Raw genomic sequence first — 12,905 nt, 5'->3', positions numbered from 1 at the left:
TCGTCTGCTGATAGGGAGGACGTTAAAATAAACACGCTTCAAAGCAATGCCTTTATGTGCTGTCTGTTGCGGATGTTCCTCAGTCCGTTCGTTCGCTCGTTTTGTAGACGCAGCGTGCCTACTTGTTAGTGTTGCATATGTCAGCAGTATCGTTTTTGAGTACGTGGTACTGTTTCCTTACCGCAGTTGTCTACTTGTTTCAAGGGTTGTTTCTCCTCGGCAATTCTGCCTTCCCAACAACAGACCTTTTCACACATGCTAATCCGATATAGGTTCTTGTCGCCATGTTTTCCATATTTACTAATTTACTGTTTGACATCACCAAAATTTACCAAAGCGTCTGGTAATAATGAAACATTTTGGGGAAGGCCGCTGCTAGTTTCTTCATTCAGTATTGAAGAGTCCGGCTTCATTCGAATATACGTCAAATAATTTTCATAAAATGGTCTTTCGCTCGGCGAAAAGCAGACACTATCATTCTTCCTTCAGTTTAACAAAGAAAACAAATACGTTCTGTAATTTCACGGTAACGTTGACAGAACTGTACACGGGCAGTAAAACGTTCTTCAAAGCGTTTCGCGACGTCGTCTTTCATCAGATGTGGTTGTGTAACTAACAATAAAATACAACTTTGTATGACAACGTGGACCGTAGCGATTCTATCCGGAATGACAGCTGAAAATTTGTGCCAGGACAGGGGTCGAATCTGAATTTCCTACTTTTCTCTAACAGTCACGTCACCATGAGGCTACCCAAGCACGTCTCTTGGCCCGACTTTAATTCATCGTGTCACTAGTCTCTCGCCTCACAGAGAATCACCGCTGTAAGCCTACGTGGAAGAAGACGAATAACTTGGTTTAATTTACCTTGCCAGTGGATAAAATATGTGCACGGAATTTCAATATTTGTTAGGCCCAAATAATTACATCTGCTGATGAAAGTCTATCTCATGAAAGGCGTTGTGTGATTTTTAATAAAGTGAAGATATTATGAAAATTTCTACTTCATGGCTTGTTGGTGCAGCATCCAGTATGCAGAATGTGGTGAAAACTACAGTTCTGGTTTCAGAATTGATTTTTTTGCTTTATTTATTCATGGTGCCCGTTTCGCGTGATACAAGGCATCTTCAGATTGACCAATATAGTATGGGTGAAGTGGACTCCCGGTGCCGGTGCACGAATCGATGCACCCAAAACATACTTACCAACATAACACAGTCAATTTGAAGATGCCCTGTGTTAGGCGAAACGTGGGACATGAATAAATAAAACAATAGAACCAATTCTGCAACCAAAACTGTTGTTTTCACTACATAAAGAGTTCATTACAAAGGTGCCATAATTGCAGTACGTATATTTTGGCGACTAGTTTCGAATCGACTGTTTCAGTCTCAGACCTACTGAGGCTGCACTGTAATTGCCTGATCCTTATTACACCCATCTAAAATTGACAATATATATACCACACAGTGACGGTAGATAAATGTCACAATATGCATATATGCTCACGATAAAAATCAGAATCAGACTCGGTATGTCAAGCTTAAGAATGAACAAAAGCCGGATCGAAATTAGTCGCCAAAATATATGTAGGCTACTGCAAAACTGAGAGATTTGTTATAAACTCCTCATGAAATAAATGCATTGCTGGCCCTACGTCAACAAAAAATTGAAATTGTACCATTACAATAGAACGACGGAGATGGAAGTTGTTCGTTGTTTACGTTTACAACTTCAGATAAAGACAGACAGGAAAATTTCAGACATCTCTGCGACTCGACGAGGATTTGTTTAGTCAGTGTGAGAGCGCAACAGAGTTGGCAACGAACGTCAGTGGGATTCGCTCCAAGAAAAGCCGCAGAGAGAGAGTTTTTTTCCAAAAGCCAAGATTCCAACACTTTAACAAAACCCGTTACTTCCTCCAGTTTATGTCTCGCCTATTGACCACGAAGCTCCCAACAGAGAAATTCGGGTTCACAAAAAGGGACACAGTATTGTCTGCCACTCATGAAATTTATTGTGAAGATTCCGCCACAATTTGAAAATAACAGTATCATTCATAAATGGAACTCTAGGAATAAAAATGCCCACCATTATAAACTATTGAACCTTAATCTTGCATAGTGAGGAATGATGTGCGCACACATAAAAAATATTTGACCGTCGCCTTTGTGAATTCAATTTGCTGGAGGAAAAAAAATAGTTACGTCAATTGTTAGCAACCAGCTATGTTTTTACAGACAGAATATATCTTATTTGCAAATCAACAGACATGTTTCATCGTGAGTATGATCTATTAGACACGCAAAGAACTAAACTAAAGTAGCGAAAATGATCCTTGTTCATAATGTGTCTTCTGCCACAACTCGTTTGGTAGCTTATGAGGTACAGCTGTAGAAGTGTTACCAGTTGTCCTAACTGTAGCCCACCACGCAAAAAATGCACAAATAAATGGATTTATAGTATGCGAAATATGACACTTGCGTAATACCCTCGGAGTTCAAAACAAGGCAGGAGTTGACTTTTTGAATACTACCGTACCATTAATTTAATAGGTTATGGTTGTGAAATAATGACACTCATTATTTACAGAAGAATGTAAAAACCTATGGAAGCCGACCTCGGACACGTTGAGTTTGGGTTCCGGACAGTACGTAAACACGCGAGGCTATACTGACGCCACGAGTTATTTGAGGTAGTAAACTAAAGAAAGGCAGCCCTACGTTTATAGCATTTGTAGTCTTAAAATAAAAGGAGCGAAAAGAAATTTTACAGAAGGGAGGAAGCAACTTTAAGAATTGAGGGGTATGGAAGGAAAGCCATAGTACATGAGTCAGACAGGTTTCTAACCCATCACGGATATTGTCAAGTCTTTGTGTCGAAGAATATGAAATAGACGAAGAGGAATTTCGAAACTGATTTAAAGGCCAAGGAGAAGAAATTAAAACTTCAACATTTGACTGTTACATTGAAATTTTGTCACAGATGCAAAGAGTTTGAAATCAGTGGAGCAAAATTGATAGTGTCCTGAAAAGAAGCTATATTTAAAGTGAAATAAGGGAGATGGAATGTAGTCGAATTAATCAGACGACGTTGAAGCAATCAGATTAGATATCTACATCTACATGACTACTCTGCAATTCACATTTAAGTGCTTGGCAGAGGGTTCATCGAACCACAATCATACTATCTCTCTACTATTCCACTCCCGAACAGCGAGCGGGAAAAACGAACACCTAAACCTTTCTGTTCGAGCTCTGATTTCTCTTATTTTATTTTGATGATCATTCCTACCTATGTAGGATGGGCTCAACAAAATATTTTCGCATTCGGAAGAGAAAGTTGGTGACTGAAATTTCGTAAGAAGGTCTCGCCGCGACGAAAAACGTCTATGCTGTAATGACTTCCATCCCAACTCGTGTATCATATCTGCCACACTCTCTCCCCTATAACGTGATAATACAAAACGAGCTGCCTGAGACATTAAAAAACTTTCTGTATCCAAGATAGCATAAATACGTTTTTTTTGTTTTTTGTTTTCGACAGCAGATTTCGACAGGCTTTGCTCTCATCTTCCGGCCTTCAAAAATTTTTGTTACAAAACGTGTTTATTGTGAGTTGGAGCCTCACGTGGAGTTGTCATACTAGCGAATAAAATGGAGCACATTATGCAAGTATTTGTAAGAAGTAAAATTTAACAGTCAAACAGCACCTTCTGCACATGGCCATGGCCGTATATGTAGCGCTCACAGATAATTGTGAAATCTTAAAGAAACGCGATGTAGAGTAAAATTTACTGCACCATATATTTTCACGTTAGCTTGACATATTCCGTTCACTGATGTGCTGTTTTATATTTTACTGTATATTGTGTTTTTAGTACTTCACAATCATCGGTGAGCGCTACATATACGAATATCGCCATATGGACAAGGTGCTTTTTTGTTATAAATGTTTTATTTCTGACAAACCTTTGCGTAATGTCCCACATTTTATCCAACTCACAATGAACACATTTTGTAACAGACATTATTGAAGACCAGAAGAAGGTAGTAAAGACGGTCTTTCGCTTGTCGAAAATACGTATATACCCCATATTGGCTATATATAGTATTTACCAAATAAAACAGATCGCTCTTTCTCATTTCTCAACAATTTAGGCATTAAAAGTAGCAGCAGAGGTAATGATAATGTCCGAAGTAGAGAAGATACAAATTGCAGACTGGCAATAGCGAGAGGAGAATTCGTAGCCGCACGAAATGGACGCGCGGCTTGAGGCGCCATGTCACTGACTGTGGGGCCCCTCCCGCCGGAGGTTCGAGTCCTCCCTCGGGCATGGGTGCGTGTGTTGTTCTTAGTATAAGTTAGTTTAAGTAGTGTGTAAGTCTAGGCACCGATGACCTCAGCAGTTTGGTCACTTAGGAATTCAAACACATTTGAATATTTTTTTGAGCATTCGTGGAAAAGAGAAATTTTTTTAACATGAAATATGAATTTGAAGTGTTAGGAAGCATTTTCTGAAGAGTATCTCGAGTGTAGCCTTGTACGGAAGTTTAATGTGGACGGTAAACAGTTCAGTCGGCAGGTCTTGTCATGTGGCGAGCCTCGTTAGAGAGGTCCACCGCATGAGCGTCTAGGGAAGTAATTCCAGTGGTGGTTTCCCGTTGCCTTCCATTGATGATCATGATGATATGATAATGAAGACAACACAACACTCAGTCCCTGAGCGGAGAAAATCTCCGACCCAGCCGGGAGTCGAACCCAGGCCGCTTGGCGTGGCAGACCGCCGCGCTGACCACTCAGCTATCGGGGCAGACCAGAAGGGAATAGAAGCGTTTTAAATGTGCTGGAGATTAGATGGATAGATTGGGTAACTAAGGAGGGGACGTACTTATTCTAATCGGAGAGAAAAGAAATTTATGGCTGAATTTGACTAAAAGAAGCGATCGCTTGATAGAACACATACTAAGGAATCAAGGGACCGTTCATTTGGTAAATGAGATAACTGTGCGTGTGTGTGGGAGGGGGGGTGCGGTTTGGGGGGAAGGAGGAGGAAAGAGGGGGAGGGAGCCTTGGTCAGAATAAGCAGGTTTTGGGAAATTTTGGAAAGAGAAACTGTTGGAGAGAAACTGTTGAGGTCATCGGTTCTTAGGCTTACACACTACTTACTCTAACTGAAACTAACTTACGCTAAGGACAACACACGCATGCCCAAGGGAGGACTCGAACCTCTGACGGTAGGATTCGCGCGAACCGTGGCAAGACGCCCAAGACCACGCGGCTACCCCTCGTGGCTAAGCAGGTTTAAATGGATGTAGGTATGAATAGTTATGCAGAGATGTAAGGATCTTGTGCATGATAGATTAGAGTGAAAAAATGCGTCAAATCAGTCTTGGGACTGAACACTTCAACAGCTACGGGAACAGCTAAACAAGCAAACAGCGATTCACAGCGCGCGCGCGTGTGTGTGTGCATGTGTGTGTGTGCGTGTGTGTGTGTGCGTGTGTGTGTGTGTAAGCAGTACAGGAAGGAGTGACGGCTGTTGCGGGGAGCACGCCTGCTCGCTGCTTCCTTCCTTCCTTCCTTCCTGGCAGACAGGCGCCAGCGGCAGGCAAGCTTCCGGCAGGGTGCGGGCTGCAGGGCCTGCGGCGATAGCCATCTGTATCTGCCCGCCCCTGCACTGCAGCACGTAACAAGGCCCGACAGGAGAGCAGGCGGCCGATATTGCGTTAGGCGCGCGGATTAGCCGCATTGTCTCCACGGAACTCAGCGGTTGTTATTGCTTCTAGGGGGAAAGCCGATTCAAAACCTTCTAATTCCCTCCGACGCAAACTGCAGCATAAACCAACTCGCTTAAGTCGTCTAATAGACAGGCACTCACCCAAGGTTCGTTCCAAAGGACCGGAGGCGAGGGGGGGGGGGGAGGGGGGGGCGGAGGAGGAGACACAGTTTGTTTTTACGGTCCATCCTTCCTCTCCAGTCAAATATACTTTGCCATCTCCACCATTTTTCATGACTCAACGATGTCTAACGTTTTAAAAATGATAAGAATAAATAAAATATTACCGTATAATAATGATAAAAATGAAAGGAATGGAATCAACAAGGTTAACTAAACAACTTGTGGAATTCAACGAAACTTGTTGGAAAGCAAATTTTGAAATAATAAAATGGGGCTTAGCCAAGATCGCAATAAAACTTTGTATTGTGGATGACCGGTTTCGGTAAACTACGTTACCACCATCAGATCTTCGTACAGCTTATCGTACAAGATGCATACAAAACCTTCCCATTTTACAATAACCTGTATGAAGACCTGATGATGGTGACATAATTTGTCGCAACCGGTCATCCACAATGCAGAGTTTCATTGCGATCTTGGCTAAGAAACTTTTCTTCTCCTAAGAAAGTAAAACATGTTTTACCAGAGCCATGGATCTGAAAGCGCGTAAATGGGGGCAATTCTATTGCTTTGTGTTATAGCCTTCCCCATTGGCTTGACTATCTCAGGTGCCTGTGGTGTGCCTAGACTCACAAACTGTGTATGATTTCAGCTTGAATAAACACAACTTCTGAGCGAAAATCGCATTTGTAAAACCTTTATTCTCGATGACCGGTTCCGATAAACATAGTTAGCATCATATGATCTCGAAAAAGGAAATATATGTGCCCAGTTAGGCGCCTTTGTCGAGTTCAGATGATGGTAACACTGTTTGCCGAAAGCGGTCATCGTGAATAAAGGTTTTACAAATGCGATTTTGGTTGGGGGTAGTTGTCTTCTTTTAAGTTAGATATTTACAGGTCGCCCCTTGTCACTTAGTATGAGCAAGTTAACCGTGTCTGTTTTGTTGTTGGCAGCAAGTATGATCAATGTCTGAATAAGAAGATTTCCTTGCTATAATAGACTGACCCTCAAGAAAGGAACTGAAAAATGTCCTGTGTTAAATGAGGATGCAATTTTCTAGAATTTCTTGTGCTTTTTGATACATGGTTTTCTCGCTAATATATTCACCGAACGTCAGCTGAAATATTTGAAAACTAAAATGTATGAAAATATAAACGCCCCTCCCCCTTGCATCTCGTTCCCCAATACCCTTGGATTCACGATTGTTAACAGAGGGTTTCGTACCTGAGACAATTCTAGATAGTAGATACACCTACTTCGCACGTCACTGTGCAGAACGTGCGAGAATTAATGGTTTTCAAGAAACTATTCCATTCGCATCTTGAAAAAGTGAGAATTTGCTGTCTACATGTATCTGTTCACGTCTTAATCTTTCTTGTTCTCGTGACCCTTTTCAGAGATACTGATGGTGGCGACGAGTCTCTAAATTGAGACCTTGTATACTATCATGCATTATCGTTAAGAAAGACAAACAGTGGAGCAGAACTCTGTCGCAGTTATGAGCTACTTCCTTTAGAGGTGCACTACACTTTCCCATGACCTTTCCAACGAATTAAAATTTCACATTCGCTTCCGCACTACAGATTTTAACAGTTCATGTTACTTCATACGGTTTCGTAGTGTTACGCCTCAATATTACAAGGTTGTGACGTGCTTCAGATGTTCGCCACCTGTCTTGTAAACAAGTAGTTAGTTTTTTGTTTGTTTGTTCCGAGCACTTCCTTACATTTCTTCGCTTTTGGAGGGTGTACCGTTTCATATCACGGAAAGGAACTCTTTTCAAAGTCTATCTGCATTTCCTTGTGATTGTCCAACGACGACAACTGCCTACAGGCATCACCCACTGTCAGCCAACAGTGTGATATTACTGCCGGCCGTATCCGATAATTCGTTTGCGTACCATGACACATTTGATGTCGTACTGTGAAGGAATGGAAAAACTAAATTGCGTTATGAAAAATTTAATAGTCGCTGTGTAACAGTTACAGACAGTTGATTCTAACGGAATTTATTGTCTCATCCGCGTCCCAGTGCGACCTGTACAATGATGTTTCTCAATAGAGAGTGTTAAACATCAAAATATAGAGCGGGCGAAAAACATTTTATTCTACAAAGCTGGAAAGCTAGTTATGTATTCAGTTAATGGCCTCTGTAAGTTTATACTGCATCCTATACCGAAAATGAATTTAACTCAATGCCGATTCAAGCATGAATATTGCGCACACACACACACACACACACACACACACACACACACACACACACACACACACACACACACATATATATATATATATATATATATATATATATATATAAAATAACATTGTTTAGGTCTGCATACGTGTCTCTGCGTTATTAGCAGTTGACCGAATCTGTGACTTCTAATCTATACAAATGAGTTGGGTAGCATGCATATCGTAATGTAATATTGACGGTTGAACGTGTCACAATACATTTAACTACATCTAGGTCGTCTAGATAACCGTCTTGAATGACAGCTTACTGCCTCTTCGTCTCTCGTACTGTGGTACGTTTCACTCTCAGGACCCTCTATGATTTGCGTCTTCTCTATTTTTACGCAGATCATCCGTCTAGGGAAGCAGTATCTGCGGCTTGCTACTATATAAAATGCTCTCTCTAGCGACCTCTCATCCACAGCAAATTTAACGTATTTTCGTGATTTCTCGCTGGTATGATTGCTGCTACGATTACTGAAGAGCTCTTTAATCACTGCAAAAACGAGTAAAGCTAAATGCCGTGATGAAGTGAAGAGATTTGTGTCTGATGCGGGATGCGGGAAAATATAGACTGCAAATGACAGATTTTTTTTAAATTGCAGTAGTCTCTAAGAAATTACTACCTTCGCTTAGATCTCAGATACTGGTTTCTGTCCAAACTGCGGCTGATCACGTTGTCTCTATGATACTATGCAGTTGTCACTGGTCCTCTGGTAAATCTATGTAACACAGAATGTCTTGCTCCACCGCTAACAAAGCGCGTGTTATGTCGTGATGCTGATGACGGATTTGTGTCTCACCTCGTTATTTGTCGTACAGAACTAGGATGACTACAAAATATCGAGTATTTGTTTTTTCTTTAAATATTAGCAATGAAATAGATACTGCCGTTTAAGCGTGAGCGTGTACGGTTACATGTAGTCCGCGCCCGCTTATCCATCTTTATACTGTTGCACAGCTGTAAATAAGTCTCTGAGTAAAGCCTGTGCGAATTCCTGAAATGCTAAGTGTTCTTCAGTTGTTACCAAAGCGAATACGACGCTGTCATAAAGTGTGTTGTTTGAGGTACGGGGAAACGTAGACCGTGGAATACGAAATATTAGCATTTAACGCCTCGGAACTATGCTGCCAATAAATAATGCCTTCATTATAACATCTTCTACATCAGAAATAATATTTATTTCAACTTTTCTTCTAGATATTATAAGTGGTTTCGCCGTTGTCGCCTTACGTAGTTTTATGCCATAACAACATTATATTGCAAGATTGCATCTTACACATTCATTACAAAGCCTTAGAAGCATAAATTTGCTGTACATAACCGAGAGAATGTAACATCTATGTTGAATGTTACATCTTCACGCACGACATATCTATTGGTCAAACTGCGATTTGTTGCTTTAGATTTTGAAGATGACTTATTTAGCACGGCAAAACGTGTCGTTAGTAAAATAAATGTAGTGCTCCAGATCATGTTTCTTTTGTTGTATGAGCAGTGGCCAAGGTTGCCTACCTCGTGCTACTGACGTGTTTGATTTCTTGGAGAGCGGGTAATGAGATGATTCCGGAGAAAAATTTGCAATGCAAACGCGCAATTTTCTGAATGTTATGCTAACATGTTTTACTGTGTTCTCATATCAGACTTACAATTATGAGCGACAATATACGTTCCTTTCGTGGAACACTACTGACTACTTTAGTGCTTCTCATTGACGTCGAGTACTACACTTTCATGTTCGCCTTGAATGTATAAATAGTCGCAAGGACCAGGCAACGTGTTAAGCTTCTTTCACTCGTATTAGAATAAATAAATCTCATATGAATACGTGCATTTTTAATGTGTTACCCAGAAGTAAAATAACTACACGTAGTGTCTCGTAGTTCTATACTTAAAACTAGAGCCAATTTTTTTTTTTTTTTAATGAAGCAGGCAGTTTTGCTGTTAATGGTGTTATGTTCGGCTGTATAGTGAAGGAATAAGGAATAATCGGGGCTATCTATTCAACGATTTTATCGGAACAACATTGCTTAAACGCTGATCAGAATTATACAGTAGAGGTATATTCCGTAGTTCGTTGATTGGTTAATATTTACAGGCAGAGTGAGAGGAGAGAGAGAGAGAGAGAGAGAGAGAGAGAGAGAGAGAGAGAGAGAGAGAGAAAGGAAAAAAAAGAGATGTGGCGCTCCCCATAAGCAAGCACTCGCCTCTATGTGAAATAAGACGGCGTACCTACACTTGACATTTACAGAGTCTGTTTGCACTACAGGAAATATTTGTTTTTCTCATTTACATAATGCTTCGGTACTTTGTGTGTTGCATAACACTTCGGCACTGCCACTGATATAGTTAAACTTTCATTTCTCATCGTTTCCCAAACAGTGCGCTTAAGTCTTTAGTTTCATGTATTTGTAAGTAACAGGTTTTCCTACACAAATCTTTACCTGCAAATTATTTCTTATAGCCGAGCTCGCGAAAACATGGAAGCGTCTGCTATCTAGGTTTTTGACCAGGGCAGCAGCTGAACCTGCAAACACAATTCTACTCCGAAGGGAAGAGTGAGCAATGTGACTCGTGGTTGAGATACTGGACTCCAATGCGGAACGGACCTGTTTTATTTATTTATTGGCTTCAAAATAATCCTTAATTTGTAAAACATCATGTGTAGTGTGATATCTCAGGTTTCTTAGCGTGAGTAACTAACCGCTTGCTTCTGGGCACACAGCCGAGTTGTGTTTCCATTTTATGCACAATATTTTGAGGAGTGTTGTTATGTGTATTGGCTGTGTAGATTTCTGTGTATTTGTTCTTGAATAATAATACTTAACACGGAAATGGCTCTGAGCACTATGGGACTTAACAACTGAGGTCATCAGTCCCCAAGAACTTAGAACTACTTAAACCTAACCAACCTAAGGACATCACACACATCCATGCCCGAGGTAGGATTCGAACCTGCGACCGTAGCAATCACGCGGTTCCTGACTGAAGCGCCTAGAACCGTTCGGCCACCCTGGCCGGCATACTTAACACATTCTGTTAGTGTGTGTACAATGGCTTCTCCAATGAGGCAGGAATCACAACTTGGAGAGCCTATTAATTTTCACAGATCACTCGTTTTATTAGCTCTCTTGCGATCTGCTCTTACTCTGGCGAAGGTGTAATTTCTTCCTCGTTAGCGCCAAGCTGAGAAACCAACGGTGGCGTCGAATATGTTGCTGAATCGCCCATTACGATGTGCCCCTGGTGTTACGGTCCTGCCCAAGAACGCTTCCATTCCGTTTTTACTTAACGATCCTGTTTGGCCATCGAGATACAGGTCTCCCGCAGTGTACTCAAACAGCTTCAGGCGAACGGCGCGGTGGTTCTTTAAACAACGCCACGGGCCATTTCCGTCTCCAGCCTGGTCCAGCCTCACCTTTCCCTTTGAATCTAACGATGTCGGCGGAACGTTAGGCCACGTCATCCGTTCGCAGAGCATGACGTGTACTGTCTTATCCAAGAAAAGCTTCACTTTTCCCAACTGCCATATTGTTCAAATAATTTTTTTTTTTTTGTAAACAGCCAGAGAAACGTACAAAAAATTCACTGCATTGCTGAGATATTAGCGGCAGTGGACTGTTTTCTAAGGACACCATTGTAGCTTTGGCGTATATGTGTGTCTGGAATTGACACCGAATGTCGTCGTTGCAAGGTGCTTTTGAAGTAAACGACGAAACTGTTCGTTTTACTCTTTTCTTTTCTATTTGGACTGATTGCGGCAAAAAACTGAAACACGTATAAATAACGATATTATGGGCGTTAAATGTATAGTTAAAACATGGGCCTAGAGTCCGATACTTTAGAGCCCGGCCGGGCATCTGCGAGTGCGCTGGTAAGTCACTGTCCTCGCATCTGCATAAGCTGACACTGCGAGAGACGCAGGATCAGCTGAACGTCACGCCTTTACTTCGTTACTTATTCTGGCGGAGTCTTCATTCAGAACCCTGAAAAACATAAAGCATTTGATTGTAGATTAAACAAAAAATAATTGTTCAAAAACTAAGCTGTGTAAAAGAAGCAATTTCAGCTCTGTTCGGTCGTCAAATTATTAGTAGTTGCGTCTGTAGGAGACCCCCGCCCCCTTCCTCCCCCACGTATAATTTGATGAATTTTATGTGTGATTGGAAACAAATGAAATACGGAACAATCCACTGAGTGTCAATAAAAAAGTTTATTTGGAGCACGAAAAAATATTTAGAATATCAGTATCTTCCATTAGTAAACGAGTAAGTTTCTTAAATTCGATTGCTCTAAGAGCACTTAGTAACGTTGAAACAATATCATCTCTGGGATATAACTTTTTCATGCTTTCGCCGATACCATGAATCAGCAGATATGTCCTGTTTAATTCTCTAATGGTCACGCCACCTGCTTCTCGTTCTTGAACGTGTTACTCCGCACTAAATGTGTTATTTCCTTGTTGCCTAACCACGTCTTTTTTTCCACTTTATATCTTTGACTTAACTGTGTGAAACATGATTATTTCCTTCCAGGAAAGCTGAGTATGATATTTCATACTTTTCTGGACCCTTTTGACCTCACTTGTCACAGAGTAGAGAGATAAGACATCAGTGATAAGACTTTGCAAACGTAGGAGTATCTAACCAGAGAGAATCACGTTTTCTATCCAAGTATATAATTACATAGTGCACCGAACCTTATAATTGACTGTTCTCGTAGTGCCAAAGAACATAACGATGCATTTGAGTTTCTTTTATCAT

The 12,905-nt window shown here is 41.1% G+C and overlaps 1 protein-coding gene across 1 annotated transcript in view; it reads left to right on the top strand.

Moving 5' to 3' along the window:
• LOC126359997 (homeobox protein Nkx-2.4) overlaps window positions 1-12,905 on the top strand; it is a 281,826-nt gene that overhangs the window by 10,753 nt on the left and 258,168 nt on the right. The gene's annotated exons all lie outside the window — the stretch shown is intronic.

This window comes from Schistocerca gregaria, chromosome 1, assembly GCF_023897955.1.
Source record: "Schistocerca gregaria isolate iqSchGreg1 chromosome 1, iqSchGreg1.2, whole genome shotgun sequence".
Taxonomy (NCBI): domain Eukaryota; kingdom Metazoa; phylum Arthropoda; class Insecta; order Orthoptera; family Acrididae; genus Schistocerca; species Schistocerca gregaria.
The sequence above is the reverse complement of the archived record's forward strand: the minus strand, read 5'-3'. Positions and strand labels throughout refer to the sequence as shown.